We start from the raw sequence: 14,833 nt of genomic DNA on the forward strand, positions 1-14,833 counted from the left end.
CCAGCAAAAGCCTCTGGTAGCACTTTGAAAACCCCCTTGCTAAAAGTCGAGCAAACAACTCATGCGCTGCTCTAGGCTCGACCTACAAAGGGAATCCAGTTAAACAAGATATTCGGATTTGTTATGAATAAAGGTCGCCATCTAAGACTGGGGAAAAAAATCACACCTTTTTGAGTACATAATAAACAGCAAAAAAAATGTGCTTATTAGAACTAAAAAAAAATTACATTGCAAAGCTTTTTGGAAAAATAAATTCTGAATTGTTTTATATTCTCCCTCCTCACTAATATACTCTATAGAGAATCAGCTTAGTTGCGAAACAACTAATTTCTTAGAACAAGGCATCTATGTAAAAGCTCCAATTTTACTTTAAACTGCGAGCTGTCATAAACCAGTAAGTATCTGACGGTACAGAGCCATGAACGCAAGCAGGAGGAAGGCTGAGAAAGTGAGGAGCACTCTTAACTCTGTGGGAATGTAGCGCTACTAATTTGCATAGCCCAGCCACTACATTGGTTTGAGCACACCCTTCCGTCTACGCATGCGCTTAATCGTAGAGAACGTCTGTAGACTAGAATCTAGTTTGGGGGGAGTACACCAGCGGTGGATTTGATTGAAAAACTTTGGCCTCCAGAACACATATTTTTCAGGAATTAAACACTCACTGCCAGCCTGCCGTGGGAAAAGCCTTAATGACCGTCGTCCGGTTTCTGTACGCGACGCGCTCGGCTTCCATGCCAAAATTGATTTTCGTTTGTAAATAAAGAAATAAAAAGGTGTGCATTTGCACAACAAGATGTCTTGCTGGTCAGCAGTAAGCACCAACTTTAGTTTGGAATGTGAGATTTGCATATAAATGTAATACTTTCTACTGCCTGCTTTAAGGATGGTTTCAACCCCCTTCTGTTCTCTGGCTCTCTACACTTTTGATTGTTGCCTTGGCAACAGCTTTGTGAAATTTGATGTGTACGCAGGCTTCTTTCCAAGTCAAGCCTTACAGTTGCATAACTGACTAACGGTCTGGAGTAAAGCAACCTTCGCGCTAAAGCTCATCAACATTGCACTTTATGTTGACAACACCGTTTTGAAAACCCAGGACAAATCTATTCCGACCCATTTGCAGCAGAGATAAAAATAAAACGGACAAACTACAGACCCAGTAAAAGGTAAGTGTAAAACAGTTTACAAATATTTTACAGACAGTGGCCAGGTCTGCAAATTTATGAAAGTAGTAGGGTTTTACGGAGAGGTCGATAGTGGAAGGTGGAATGATAATCATAGCAGGGCTATAGGAAGGAAACTCAATAAGTTTTGATAACTAAATCAAACCATTCATACTTTTTTTGTAAACCCTACAAGCGTGGTGGCATCTTCTATATCAACAAGAATAATTGGAAACAAGAGCCACAGGGCTTTACCTTTTTAGGTCGAAACCTACCAGACTGCTCAGCTGTCTGGTTTGCTAATAACATCTTGTGAGCTTTCGGAAATCTTCCCTGGGAATGCGTTCATCCCATTGCTGACCATTGGCTTTCTAACGCACATTTGCTTATTTGCTGGCTTTATTTGTTTTAGGCTGTCCAGCTAGAGTGTTTCCGTCCGGTGGAGCATTGTTTGTTTACTGTATCCTTCCAAGTACTCATTTTCTGAAACCAGGCCTTTTAAACCTTGTTCTTATCTTGGCACATTTGCTGTGCATTGAAAGACAGAGGTCAAAGGTCAGGCTCTGTCTTCTGAGGGTGTTTGGTGTTTACTTTTTTCTCTAAGTCTTCAAAGTGAGAGAATTTATGCAGGTGCGCCGCACCGATCGCCGATTTCTGGTGAGGCGTCGTGTTTGAAATATATTATGGTTTTAAAGCACCTACTGCCAAGTTCCTAGCCTCCAGCCACTATAAGGCAACAATACAAATGTCAAGGTAACTGGTGATTCATCTTCTTCCTAGATAGAATGGTTTGTCTAGTGGAAATTTTGACTCCTGGTGAGGTAGTATAGAGGGTTAATATGCCTGCTGCAAACAACTTGTACTGCTCAAATCACAAAGTGCATATAATGTAAATAGATCAGTGGGTTGCAGCTTTTGTCTGAGACATCCTTTGTTATTTACAGTTTATAAATTATAATCCTAACATAGAACAGTGAGCTATTAACTGTCATCAAAGAGCTGCATGCAAACTACAAGTTATAGATTAGAGCATTATGATTTTTTCCCCAGTCTTTCGTTATCCTAATGTTGGAAAAGGGGTTCATTTGGATAGAATTCAATTCTGATTGTTAAAGAGAATCCCCAACCATGGTGTTAAGTTTCACATTCTTAGTTTGTGCTTCTCTAGACCAAGCGCTCTTAAACTGTCCAGCCTACAAGTATGGATGACATGTGACTCTTACACCTTGTAGTCCTCTGTCTTATGTAGCATTTCCTATACTCTGATTTACATGCCTATGATTGATTGTCTCTGTGTAGTGTGTGTGATGTAAAGTCCTCCGACACCCGAGTGGCGGCGGTGCTATAAAACAAATTGAATGCAACTGAGAGAGGGCGGATATGGAGACTTGAGGGGCATTGTAGAGGGTGGCAGTGAGACAGAGGTGGTCATTTTGTGGTGCCAGCTAACATTCTCACACTAAGCACCACCAGCGCTAAAGCCGGCTCTGAATTTGTGACAATGTCGCTGTGAAACGAAAGGCTTTCTTCTAGCAAAACAACAAAATCGAACAGTGCTGATATTTCAGATTTACCCGCTACCCAACCCACTTTAATCTACCGCACTCTACTCTATCCCAATCTACCCCAGTCCATTCTATTCTGCCCTACCTTACTCTATCCCAAACTACTCTAGTCTGCTCTCTACCCATTACAGTCTACCCCACTCCAATCTACCCCAATTCACACCATTACTGTCAATCCCAGTCCACCCCATATATCACACTCACCCCCTTTCTGCACCTTCCCAATCTACCCTACTCCACTTCCCTCCAATCCACCACACTCCAATCTACCACACTCCACTGCATTCCAGTCTACCCTAATACGCCACACCCCAATATAACCCACTACACTCCAGTCTACCCAACTCCACTCCAGTTGACCCCACATCACCCCAATCTACCCCATGCCATGCTACTCCACTCTCCAATTTTTTTATTTTTTTTTACAGAGTTTTATATAGCGCGAACTTGACCCGAATCGGGTATCAGAGCACTTTACATAGGAACAGTTGAATTACATGACGACACATTCATTTTTGTTAGGCACGGGGAGATTAAGTGATTTGCTCAGAATCACAGGATGTTCAGCGTCATTGCCAAGACTCGAACCCAGTTCCCCAGATTTGAGGTCGACCGACCCAAACATTAGGCCAACTCCTCTTCCCTCATTACAATGGCAAGGTGTTCACTGAGACCTGTTTAATATATTACAAAACAATGCCAACCTTACACAGTACAATTGCATAGGATTTTATAAAAACATATGTGCATCGTTAAAATATTCAAATATTAAGGCCCTTTTCTGACCAGTGACATCTGACTTAAAACTTTAGTTCATCAATAAAAGCTGCTTTCACTATTCCTGTCGGTGATATGCTAATTTGAGTTCTTAACCACAGTGCCTACAAATTCTCTCAGGTTTGAGAATAACCCCTGAGTCCTCGGCTCATTAATACAGGTTATTGACTGACTTCATATGCAAGAAAGCTCTCCAAGATGAAGACACATTTATGTACCACAGGGAATACACTGATAATGCGTACTTCAAGTCCCAAGAGCATGATACCTTTACAAGGAGTTACATTCTAGTTTAATGTCAGTTTTGAATCATATTTATTATCAAGTTGCTGGTTCGGTTCTTATTTTGAACCCACATTAGTGCAACAGCTTTCTAGGGACACTTCAAAAGGATTCCATTGGTTGGATACTCCTGTCATAAATCTTCTCCAAAGGCATTTTTTTTAATGGACATAGGGGAACATGCATCAACTAAAATACCGATCGCAACCAGGCAAATCCGCAGAATCTGCCCCTTTGCGACCGGTACTTTTGCCTTTGGGGTGCATCAACCCAAATGCAAAATCGCATTTTAAGCAATCACAAAATTTGTGATTACTTAAATTGCAAATGCATTTAGGAAATCGCAAATTGTGATTCCCTAAATGCAATGCATGATGCAATTTCAAATTGCAAATTTGCAATTAGGGATCACAAATTACCATCAAATTAAACTTGATGGTAATTTGCAAAAACAATGAAAAATGCACTAAAGTGCATTTCTCGATCTTTCATGTTACACACAAACACGCCCTTGGGCAATTTTTTTTGTTGCAATTCCTACATGCATAGGGATTTGGTGTCCTAAATATCGATTTCTTAAAATTCGCTATTTAGGATTCGCAAATCCTGACTTAGATGCATGTGGCCCATAGTTTTATCTGTGGCAAATACAAGAAGATGCTTAATTAGCGCCTTGACATTGTGAGTGCGTCCCTGTGGGCCCACCATGTGGTTCGTTATGAAGCACAGACTCCGTTGTCGTTTGTATGTTTGGTTATTCTTGATTACAAATTCGGCATTTGTATCACATACAACGGTACACTTCCGTGTCACAATTGCAATAGTTGCAATAACGTCATAAGAGGAAACAACATAAGCCACCCCATGAGGGGGCACAACATCCAGGTCAATGTCAATGCTACTTGTGACTCCATGAACCTTATCTACCTTTTAAAATGCCCATGTGGAAAAATCTACATAGGGAAAACAGAAAGGAAAATAAAGACACAACTCAATGAGCACAAATCTAACATACGGACAAGAAACGAACGATCAAGCATAGCTATGCACTTCCATGAACAAAGGCACAACATAGCTCAATTGAAATACATGGTACTAGAGTTGGTGGAAAAGAAAGAAGGCAAAGATAACAATAGAATTCTCTTACAACGTGAAACAACTTGGATTTATCGATTGCAATCTTTGAAACCATTCGGCCTCAATGACCGCATCGAATGTAGTTATTTGTAAAGATCGATTTGATATCATTACGCATTGTAAAAATGTACGGTTTTGATTTAACAAACTATGTTTCATTTTATTTTATTTTTTCATGTTTCATGCACCCAATCACAAGTTTTTCCTTCATATCACATCCACTGCCGTTTTTTTATAGTTTCCCCTACATTGTTTTCACCACATAAAACCAGGCCAAGATGGCCGCCACAATTTTTTAAGGTTCCAAAGTCCATCTTCTATGTCTATAGACAACGTGACCCTTTCGGGTTCTTGTCTGATTTAAATGCCCTATCAACGCGGAAAACACACCCACGCTTCGGTCTCCCCGACGTTTTTCGAAACCGAGGAGTCCTCAGACCTGTACATCAATCTTTCAGCTTCGGATTGAAGTAAGTTTAGACGCGAGTCTATCCCAAGTTCATTAGCTTCAGTGGCGAGCTTCATCGTGATAGATTTTTTTTAACTCCCGTTCTTTTTTTCCAACAGCGCAAGCAATCTCCATAACCTATAATCGCCACCAAGAAACAGTCGTTAGGTTTTTTCTGGTTACACGCTTGTAGCCATCACGTTTGTACTCTGTTCACTCATAAACTCCCCTCACCTCCCGATTGAGGTTGCATGTTTTTGCATGTTACTGTGTCATTTAAGCTGTGTGATGAACGTTTTGAATTATCGCAAATATCAATAGTGCTATTTATTTTCATTCACAGAGCTCCTTGAGAAAGGGCCACGCCCGAAATGCATTGGAGCGTTTTTTGTTTGCATTTACAAATGTATATTGTTAACAACATAATCAGGATTGGAAATGAAATGCAATATCCTTGAAGTGAAATCTGATACAAATGAACTGCCGAATTTGTAATCAAGAATAAACAAACATACAAACGACAACGGAGTCTGTGCTTCATAACGAACCACATGGTGGGCCCACAGGGACGCACTCACAATGTCAGTGCGCTAATTAAGCATCTATTCATCCAGCGTACTTGGTCGGTTACGCTACTTGCTGGAGCACCCAAACTTTAGGAACAAACAGTACCAAAACTCTAAACCTTTTATGAACCATTGCTGTGCACTCAGCCATTTTTGTGTGCAAATACAAGAAAGCCAACAATAAATACTGGAAATGTGGGCACAGAGAAAGGCAAGGGCATACCGAGGGGGGAAATGTGTGCTACCCTCATAATTAACTGTAGCTCCAGACTTCTCTACCGAGGTGTGGTACCATACTGGATGGAAAAGAGGAGTTTTACTTACTCAGCATTTGTATGGTTACCTATCTATACCTCTAGGATCTCCGTCTTCATCAAGTCCACCCAAACCTATGTTCCAATTTAGGAAACCGGTAAAGAAGCATCTCTTTGAAGAAGAGTACATCAGGATACATGAACAGTCCACTTCTGTTCCAAGAACCGAGCTACCTCACCATGCAGGCGCTGATTGTGAATCTGCCTTTGACCACATACCGGGATATGCTACCTTTCGGCTGGGTTCACACTATATAAAAAGAACATGCATACTTAAATGTGCTTAATAATTTTCTACTTTGGAAGCGGTGTCACAGGTTTGCCTCACAAGTTGAAAGCAGAGGATGCAAATTATTCTGGAGCTCGTTCTGATTACGGTATATTCCACTTCTATTAAACATTTACGCCAGGAAAATGTGGATCAGAAACATATTGCTTTTATGATTGCTCCAGATGGTCCTAACTGTGCAGTGCAAAAGACACTGAGGGTTTGATCAGTTCAAGCACTCAACATGGTGTACTGCAGCAAAAAGTAATAAGAATGTTAGAAAAAAACAGTAATTCCATTTTCCCCAAAGTGCTCGCATTTAAAGAGATTAGCATACAACATGCATATGCAATTATTTTCATACCAAAGTGGATGCATGCATTAGGAGTGGCACACATAGGTCATCATTCGCCTGTATTGAATTGAGTACTGCTTCTTCATTCGTACCACTCACATAATAATAATAATATATTGTAATGATGTTCATTTACAGGAGGCTGCAACATCTTTGTAGCTCTGTAGCCCTTTCAATAACAAATGCCAGCACCACCCACGCTAGTGGTGCTTCCAGTATTTACTGTGCAAAGAGCTCAGATCCACTCAGCCCATAAAGATTCACAGCTCTGGCTTAGTACAAATCGGGGCAGAGTCACAAAGGCAAGAGGTGACTCAGTCTCTTGTACTAGGTGAAGGCTCGAAGGACGTGAGGTGATGCCGTAGCGGCCGGCAGGCTTGTGAAGGTCTCCTGAGACAATGGTTATACAAAAGACTAGTATAGGACAGGGTGGGAATGGAAAGAGCTAAATGTCAACCCGGAGGAGGATTCAACATTGGAGCGTCCACCAGCTCACAATCCCTATAGAGATTTAGAATCAGGTGGTTCTCTGTCCTCCCGAGCTAGCACTTTGTCAAGACATAAACTCCGACTGTAAACCAGTCACAAAGCCCTGAAAAAGAATACAACTGTCTATTCTTTTCAGTAGGAGAGATACATATTTACCGAGACAAACAACTATAACCATGATCCTTTTTACAGCGAGCGGTGCTCTATGATAAACACCTATGGACCCTCCCAACCTTAACTCCACACTTTCAAATTTTTAAGGTTATGGAGGGCCAGGTAGCTTCCCAACAATAATGTTTTGCAAAAAACATGAAACGACAAATAAAGCATTGACAACGCCAAATGGCTGTAAGTCAACACCAGACCTACTGGCTTCTCTATATTGCTTTCCAGCCTTTCATTCGGAATTTCAGTTGTCTCTCGGAGGTGGCAGCAGGATAAAGGGAAAGGGTAGTTGCTTCCACTGCTGGAATCCAAGTATATAGTCAAACATTCTGCATCCAGGGGCTCTTGACTTTTTTCGATCTGCAAAGGGCGCAGAAACATGTAAATGTAGGTACCTATGTGAGGAAGCCTCCTGGGAAAATGGGATGGTCCAGAACTGTATACTGACCTCTAGAATGAAAGTGATGAATGGTAGACAAGCTGGCAGAGACTAACGCAAGGACAACCGGTGCTGCACAAAGATGACTTTAATGAAGAAGTTGTGAAAGATAGTAATGTTTTTAATTTCAAAGCTTGTTAGACATCTAGCGTCTTTCAGTCGATACACCTAGCTATAAATATCGCTAGACAAAAATACCTTGGTTGGCTGGATTGCGTATCACACAACTACAACAGTGCTCACCAGGGCACCCAGGGGTATCATTAAACGCAAACCTTTGCTCGATTTGCTCCTACACGGAAAAAAGATTAAAAAACCAATTCATATTCCCCTACAATATCATGCCAGCAGCCAGCGAGAAGATCCAATGTACCTTCCTGGGACCTGTCCAACTCCGAAGAACAGAGTGAACACGTCCACAGTACATTTAAGAGTATTTATATGTTGGTGGCCTCGAGCCAACGTACTACTTATGGGCTCAGTGGCTTGATATCATTGACCGGTTTTCCTGTGAATTCTGTAGCAATGTACGCCACCAGACCACTTGGAAGACACGGCCTCAGCAGAAACACAACTCTTGCCTCTTGATATGGGAAAACCCAACACCAGGCTGTGGGATTGTGTAACTCTTTCCATCCTTGTGCTCCTCGAGTGCAGCGGCTCGTGTTGGCAGGCTAGACTTTATTTTGATATAACTGCCCAGTGCGTGGGAAGGCTTGCCATGAGGTTACCCACTTAGGTGCGCTCTCGGATCTGAAAGGAATTCTGAGTGACTGCGGATGCAACACACCGGAGGCGGTAATCAATCTGTCAAGTTACCGGGATGAGGTTCCTCCATTAGTTCGTCTTGTAAATGCCCTCTGGGTCATAAAGTACTGGGTGATATTATTTAATGGAGAAACACATTTGCTAAAATCTTCCTCCTACCCTCCCTGAGAAAAAATATGCATTAACCCTCCTGTAATTAGATGACAAATAATAATTCTAGACATAAGTAATAAAGTAAATCCTTAACTGTCATCACTTTGGGGGGGGAGTGTGTCTGTCTGTCTGTCTGTCTATCTGTCTGTCTATCTGTGTCTGTGTCTTCCCCCAGAGATGCGAGTCTCGGGTGATGAAAGGTGGGTGTAGGGGACGCAAAGCAGATGCATGGTGTCGACAACAAACCAAACCTTCACATGACTTCTGTCTGCCACCAATGCTCTATACTCCACCAAGAATTAAAGTCAAAGCATTAACTTCTAAAGTAAAATGTGAGAAGGAAAGGGATACTCATCTGGTGGCTGGATTGCAGAATGTGAAACAAGAAAGCTGGTATCACTCCTGACTTCCACACTTGCCGAAATTGTGTGATCCTATGCAAATAGTTAATTTCACTTTGCCTCCTATTTGTTCATTACTACACATGAAAGCCCCATAAAATATAGGAGTTAAAAACCTTCTATTGTTTCAATTAATAAACTATAATTGTGTTCCAATTATATAACAACCAAGGGTACACAAAAGGTGCACTTGACAAATGACTTGCCTCTTTGTTCACTAATGGCATTGTTTTCAGAATGGGGGGTGACATGAATGTTTCAAAAATCATGTTTGAAAACAATCACTGTTTTTATATGCCTCTCAATTCAGTGATATAATCTGATCTACTAAGGTAAAACACTCAAGCATGTTAATAAAATACACTTTTTGAGGTTTGCCGAGTGTATCGTGTTTTTAACATGTTTAGTGCAAGATGTCTTTAAAACTAAAGGCGTTCCTAAAGATAAGTTATCTAGGACACCATATTTTCTTCTTTACCGTAATGTGTCAATAAAGGCTTCCCTCTTCGTTTCACAGATTTCTTAATGTTCCTGCTCTGTCAGGGAACAGCAGCCCAGTGCTTTTCACCAGGGGGGGGGCACAATTAAAGGTCAGGAGGGCTGCATGCGCCTCCGGGCCATACTTTGAGTATCCCTGCCCTAAAGCATATAATTTTTGTGTTTGTGCCACATGCAATTTCAGTGGGAAGTTGTGCCAAGGTGTATAGCGAACTGTCACACGTCTTTTCTGGATTGTGGAAGAGGTGTGGCGCAGCGGCCAGGGTGCCTGACTCCGGACCACAGGGTTCCCAGTTTGATCCCCTGCGCCAGCGGCAGTTTAGCCCAGCACCATGCGACTCTGGGCAATAGCTGGCTTAATCTTCCCGATGGCCTCCAGAGCTGGGACATCTCTCCGGAGGTAGCTGTGCGCTTTACAAATGCTGGTATTTCATTTCATTTCTTTCTGTGGGCATGAGCATGGAACCACTCATCATCATCTTTGTTGGAAAACAATTCCACAGTACAACATAATAAGATCAAAAGTCTCATTCTTTTGCACACATGCAATGTGTTTACATTCATGGGGCAAACAGCAGCTGCTGCACAGTCTTCCTGAAGGCTGGGAAGGAGACCCAGATCACAGATCTTGAGTTCCCCTTCACTGTCGCCCTTATCCGACCTCCCTTTTGTAAAAGTGCCCAGTCCATGGCGGCTTCCCCCCAAACCAAAAGAGGCTTCTATCAATTTACCAATGCCTGCTTCTCAAACTAAGATTGTGGTTTGCATCCCCTGGTATCGCTTTATTTACCTTCCTCGTTTAGAAATGTAAGACAGCTCACCAATGTTTGGAGGTGTTACATTGCAACGCCTACAGGTTCTTTTGCAGATAGGTTCGACGTACACTTGTTGATTAATTTCTGGCACTTCTGTTTGTCTTTCTCCAATGGAATCAATGTACCCTTGCCCATAGGGCATTTGAATTCCAAACTATTGTTAGTCAATTTTTTATGTTCAGCTACCTTTCCTGCCTCTGGCTTGTCTACAAACATATTCATGATAGCACCATTCCTAAGTACAATTTGAAAACACTTGCATGTCTTGAAGATGTAATTAAGATGATAATAGCTGAAGGTGATTCAAGCTTTTGGATTCGAATATTTCTTGGATATAGTGATACTGTGGATCCTGCCTTTGTTGGTTCTTGCGAATAATGCTGCTGGTTCCTTTGACTGCTGTCTAGATTTCTGGGCCAGGACAGAGTGCGCATCAGTTTTTGCTATTAAAATATCATATACTCATCAGTTTGTCAGAAGGATTTTTATGCCTAAAAGCGTTTCCCTCTTGCTGCTTGTGACATCTTTATGATGGCATTCACTGGCTTGGAGCACTGTACTTTCTTGCAACTAAAGCAGTGCTTAATTTGAGCCGGTGGTGTCTGGTGCTCAGCACTGGCTCTAAATTGTCATCACCGGGGCTTGTACCCATCTGCCACATGGTGTCACTGCTAAAAATAACTATTGACTGCCCCCCCCAAACCATTCTTATAGCTTTGGGGGCCTAAAGTAAGCTGAATTGTCACACTTGTAGAAGTGTGATGGTTGGTATTTGTGTTGTTTCTGTCATTGGCAGCATGGCAGGGCCTATGTGTGTTGCAAGCTGCTGTGGCCCCCTGACCAGGGCCATGACACTTAATTTTTTTTTAAAAACAAATTAAGCACTGACAAACTGCCTACAGAAAGGAATCACCAAACCATAGACTTCAGTCACAGACTTCAAGAAGAGACCATATGAGGTACGACTGCTGCATCTGGCCCTCGATGGTGGTATAGGTGGAGAGGAAAGCTCCTTTTTATTGCGAGTCTTTTCCGAAGCAGCAGTAACATTTTGGTCTACTGCCCTGGAACAGCTTTGCGGATTATTACTGCAACGTAATAACATCCATATAACGATTAGGTGCGCATTACAGAGGTTCAGAATGATCATGGAAACATCCTGCAATTCGAGGAACCGTGGGCGTCATATAACATAATGTGATACTTTGCTCCAATTTTTAACAGCGGTTTGTGGTACCTAGTGGCAGCAAAAATAAATGTCTGTGTTTTGCCTGTCCTGAAAATAATAATAATAATAATCATAATCATAGTTGCTAAACGTGGTGTGTTGGTAGCACTCATAAATTTGAGATTGTTTTTAGACACAATAAAAGGGTTATTTAAGCAAGAGTTGTTCTACAAAATAAATCTTTTATAAAGTTAGTATATTATTTTACCAAAAGTGAATCATGACAATGTACACAAGAATTTGCTCTTTGATATCAAGCAAGTCAAGAAAGGGAGCATGGGTTATGTTTGTACAGTCAACACCTTTCTAGGATCCTCTGCTTCTTCAAGGCCAATAACTAGAACAACACAATTCATTAGATCCTCTGCAAGAACTGGAGATACCAGAACAGACATATCAGTTCTGTTACGAGACACGATGAAAAGGATGGATCATACATTTAATAAGTCAGTCTTTTATAATCAATGTGCATAATGTTGCAGAATCAATTGTGAGTCTGATAACGCGTCAATACAGTCCATAGACCATGAATTCACTGGGTCCACAGCAAAGCCTGCGTTTTAATATTTATGACAATAACAAACTAGATTCTTGCTGCTGCACTGGTCATCACAAAAATAAATGGAAGAAACAACACACCATCGCCATAGATAACATTGTGCTAAGCAATACCATTGGAGCTTTGTATGTAATTGGGCCAATAATCTGCTCAGCAAAATGCTTTTTACAAAGATAACATCCGTTCGATAAAGCTTGAAAACGTTATAATCTTAAAGAGTATTCATATGATAAACAGTATTAATATAAAGCATTAATAGCCAAAAACAGCTACATCCAGAGTTCATTTGCTTAGCACAGGTGGCTGTCAATAGAAAACAAGCATTGGCAAAGCCAATATGCCTGGAATTGGTCGCCAGCCTTTTGGCTTTGTGAATGCTTGTTTTGTTTTGACATGGTTTTTGCAAATATAATTGTTGAGGAAGCCTACAGGCCTTCACCAATCTAAACAAAAACATGACTGAAAGGAAAAATATTTTTTTGGTCTCAAAGAGCAAACATTGCCATAGACGTTCCTGGCACTGAAGGGAACTACTTTGTGTGTGGTTGTGCTTCTTCAGAAAGAGAAGATAGCACCACTCACACTGAAGTTGGACAGTGGCTGAAGTGCACTGACCCATTGCCCTATGCTATATGCTGTGGTGGGCAGACTCAAAATGTGAATGACACAATAGCAGATCAATGGATTAAGAGGGTAGGCTCCAAATGGCCTTGGGCAGCAGCGGATATAAAATATGAAATAAAAAAAAAACACTTTGCTGAAAGATATATGTGCAAAGTCTACCACTTCACATTTTAAAATATCACTTTTTTTAATGTAAACTTTATTTATAATTTTCAGGAAAAACATCAGGAGACAATGGAATAGAATGTCAAGTTTGAGGGAACACATTGAATAAATATACAAAGCGTGAATCAACAAAATAAGCAAATCAAATTGAGGTTACGGATCAATGGATAACATGAAAAATTACCTATCAGGGGAGGGGAAAAAAAAAAGAAAAGGAAAAGGAAATTAATTTTAGTGCGAGAGCCAATTCTCAAAAGGGGCCTAGTTCTTAGATGCCACTGAGCTTTGAAATAGCCATCTGAGAACGGATTTTCTGCCAGATAGAAAACAGAGCCCAACAAAACCTTAAATTTAGTTTTCTTAAAATAACTTGGTTCTAAAACACGCATTAGGACTCCCTTAGCAGCATCACCAAGAGCTAAGTCGTAGATGGATGGACTGGTGCACAAAGGAATATCGGCCTTATCGCCCACCAAAGGTGAGCCAAAATGTTGTATCATGGCATCCCAATAATAATATAGCAAGTAAACTGACCAACCGCCTCGTTCCCTAGGGAGATGGGTCCACTTCGCAGCTGTTCTTGCCCTGCGGTAGCCCCATAAAAACCGCCGACATATTCTTTCTGCTCTGATCAATGTTACCTGAGGGATCAAAAGAGGGATGGACCTAAAAAGTTATACATTTTGGAAGAACTATCATTTTCAGGACGCTACATTGTCCATAGAGGGACAAGCGTAAGTGATCCAACCTCTCAAGTTTAATATGCAGGAAATCGATAATAGGGAGATAGTTTAAATCCGAAATCTGATCCACCTCGGGGGAAATTTGTACCCCCAAATAGGTAGTTTCCGTAGCAACAGAGACTTGCGAGGGGGGCATGCCAGCTGACTGGATAACTTGAGTTTTTGTTATGTTCAGCTTGTAACCAGACATGGCCCCGAATTGACTGGCGATAATCTCTAGGGCTGTGAAAGAGGGTCCAACATCATCAGTTAGTACAACGATATCATCGGCATAAGCCAATACCTTATATTCCACCCCCTGGACCCTGACTGGAGAGATACCCTGGCATGTTTCGATCATATTAAGAAAAGGCTCGATAAATAGGGCAAATAGCAGGGGGGAGCAGGGGCAACCTTGTCTGGTTTCCCTGCTGATGGAAAAATACCCTGACTCTTTCCCTGAGATACGAATTGCCGCAACCGGGGAGATATAAAGTGCTTGAAGGGCCTGGATGAACTCAACAGCGAACCCTTTCCAGCGCAATACGGCCCACAGGAACCCCCAGGAGACCCTGTCAAACGCCTTCTCGGCGTCCAACAGGATCACCCCGAGGGAGGAACCCGTGGCCGGCGCCCAGTCAAGTAAAGCGATAACACGCCGAATGTGATCGGTTGTGTCCCTGCCGGGAATGAACCCGTGTTGGCGGATTGAAACCAAGGGAGCTATAACCTGTACTAATCTAAAAGCAAGGATCCTCGAGTAGATTTTACTATCGGTGTTAATAAGTGCTATTGGCCGATATGACGAGGGATTTAGCTTATCCTTGCCTTTCTTCTTAAATAAAACAACAGTGGCCCGTCGCCAGGAATCCGGAATAACACCGACCTGTGCAGCCCTGAAGACAGCAAGCAGATTCTGTCGCAATACTACC

General features: G+C 41.7%; 1 protein-coding gene across 1 annotated transcript in view; it reads left to right on the plus strand.

Moving 5' to 3' along the window:
• The first annotated feature begins 605 nt into the window (after positions 1-605).
• LOC144763167 (amine sulfotransferase-like) overlaps positions 606-14,833 on the plus strand; it is a 293,959-nt gene continuing 279,731 nt past the window's right edge. The window contains exon 1 of the mRNA XM_078648506.1: positions 606-1,166. The gene's annotated coding sequence lies outside the window, so the exon portion shown is untranslated. The remainder of the gene's footprint in view (positions 1,167-14,833) is intronic.

The sequence above is a fragment of the Lissotriton helveticus genome, chromosome 6, assembly GCF_964261635.1.
Source record: "Lissotriton helveticus chromosome 6, aLisHel1.1, whole genome shotgun sequence".
Classification (NCBI taxonomy): Eukaryota; Metazoa; Chordata; class Amphibia; order Caudata; family Salamandridae; genus Lissotriton; species Lissotriton helveticus.